This window comes from Salvelinus sp. IW2-2015, unplaced genomic scaffold (genome assembly GCF_002910315.2).
Source record: "Salvelinus sp. IW2-2015 unplaced genomic scaffold, ASM291031v2 Un_scaffold16629, whole genome shotgun sequence".
Lineage (NCBI taxonomy): Eukaryota > Metazoa > Chordata > Actinopteri > Salmoniformes > Salmonidae > Salvelinus > Salvelinus sp. IW2-2015.
In genome coordinates this window covers 222340-224904 of record NW_019957680.1, presented here as the reverse complement: position 1 = coordinate 224904, position 2565 = coordinate 222340, and positions in this window count along the sequence as shown.

Below are 2565 nucleotides of genomic sequence, written 5' to 3'. Positions count from 1 at the left end.
CGCGTGGAGTTGTATGTTTGTGCAGTGTTAACCCTCTGCTCTGCTCTCCCTCCAGACTGTATCAGGATTAACTGTACCGCCAGTAAGTCACGCTCCATCTCACACTACCTCTGTGTGTGTTAGAACTTGTTGTGTGTGTTGTGTGTGTGTGTGTGTGTGTGTGTGTTGTGTTGTTGTGTGTGTGTGTGTTGGTGTGTGTGTGTGTGTGTGTTAGAACTTGTGTGTGTTTGTGTGGCTGGTGTGTGTGACTGTGTGTTGATTCTGCTAGAGTCCAGGGTTACTAAGGCAGCCATTTTAGAGATAATGTAAGAGAGGAAAGACAGAGTGAGGAAAAAGGGGGTGAGGTGAGAGGAGGAACAGGAAAAAGGGGGGTTGGGGTGTGTTAGTGAATAAGTGAAGGGGGAACAGGAAAAAGGGGGTGGGGGTGTGTTAGTGAATAAGGTGAGAGGGGAACAGGAAAAAGGGGGGGGGGTGTTAGTGAATAAGGTGAGAGGGGAACAGGAAAAAGGGGGGTGGGGGTGTGTTAGTGAATAAGGTGAGAGGGGAACAGGAAAAAGGGGTGGGGTGTGTTAGTGAATAAGGTGAGAGGGGGAACAGGAAAAGGGGGGTGGGGGTGTGTTAGTGTAATAAGGTGAGAGGGGGAACAGGAAAAAGGGGGGTGGGGTGTGTTAGTGAATAAGGTGAGAGGGGGAACAGGAAAAGGGGTGGGGGGTGTGTTAGTGAATAAGGTGAGAGGGGGAACAGGAAAAAGGGGAGGTGGGGGGTGTTTAGTGAATAAGGTGAGAGGGGAACAGGAAAAAGGGGGTGGGGGTGTGTTAGTGAATAAGGTGAGAGGGGAACAGGAAAAAGGGGGGTGGGGTGTGTTAGTGAATAAGGTGAGAGGGGGAACAGGAAAAAGGGGGGGTGGGGGTGTGTTAGTGAATAAGGTGAGAGGAACAGGAAAAAAGGGGGTGGGGTGTGTTAGTGAATAAGGTGAGAGGGGAACAGGAAAAAAGGGGGTGGGGTGTGTTAGTGAATAAGTGAGAGGGGGAACAGGAAAAAGGGGGGGTGGGGTGTGTTAGTGAATAAGGTGAGAGGGGGAACAGGAAAAAGGGGGGTGGAGGGTGTTAGTGAATGAGGTGAGATGGGAACAGGAAAAAGAGGGTGGGGGAGTGTTAGTGAATGAGGTGAGAGAGGGAACAGGCAAAAGGAGGGGGGGGGGTGTTAGTGAATAAGGTGAGAGGGGGAACAGGAAAAGGGGTGAGGTACACAGGGAAGATAGAGAAGAGCTAAGGAAAAGAGAACGAGAAGAGAGGTGTACAGAGGAGTGTGGAGGTGTGGAGTCCGTCACCGGGATGGGCTGAAAGCTTCTCAGGGCTTCCGGATAATTATGTCTCCTTCATGCTGAAAATGAAAGATTCTCTATCCCTCCATCCTTTTTCTTCCCTTCCTCCATCCACCCCTCCCTCCCTCTGAGTGCTTTGTTTGTCTGTAGGCTGTCGTGAGTTGAGCTCTGTGTGTATGTGTGTTGTCCTTTCACCACGGAAGACGACTCTATGACGGCATCCTGGTACTGACAAAGGGAGAAGGTGTTGCCATGGAACATAACTAGACAACTTGTCTATGTCTATGGGCAGTATGTAACATAATGCTTTTCATAAGCATAGAAACCTTAAAAGGTGTTATTATGATTTTCTAATGATCCTCAGTTATTATCAGCCATTTGGAGTAAAAAAATACTGCCATTGAAAGAGCTTAATATTAGGAGTTGATTATAAAACATGACAAGAGTTCGTACAACTCAGTAAATACAATATTACATACATTTCATTTGTATAAGTTCCATCAATAGACAATTTTTTCCGCAAATTAGTCACTCTTCCATGACCATATATGTCCTGTGTTGTGTGTGGTGTGTGTGTGTGTGTGTGTGTGTGTGTGTGTGTGTGTGTGTGTGTGTGTGTGTGTGTGTGTGTGTGTGTGTGTGTGTGTGTGTGTGTGTGTGTGTGTGTGTGTGTGTGTGTGTGTGTGTGTGTGTGTTTTTGTGTGTGTGTGTGTCCTGGCTGTTCTTCAGGTTGGCATGGATCACTGCCTCATTCTCACATCAGCCCATTCACCCCAACAGTGTGCGGTCACACACACAACACACACACACACACACACACACACACACACACACCACACACACACACACACACAAAACAAAAACACCAATCTCAGGCAGTGATCCATGGTAACGGGATGAGATACTTGTGCCCAGAGCACAGCTGAGACACCTCAGGGGAGCCCTCTGTCCTCTCCTGAAAACAATTACACCTAACACACACACAAGTCACCTACACTCACACACACACATACCTCACCTACACATGCATGTACACAGAGACCTCACACGTGGCAATATGATGTGTGTGTGTGTGTGTGTGTGTCATGGTGCTGCCATTTCCCACAGCTGAATCTGTCAGGCTGTTTGCCTCTCATCTTCTCATTCCTCCTATAGCTATCACCCCCCTACACACACTGACACTGGTCTATCCTGGTGAGAGGGAGAGAGACTCACAACACTCCCCAGAGATCGCCTTCAAC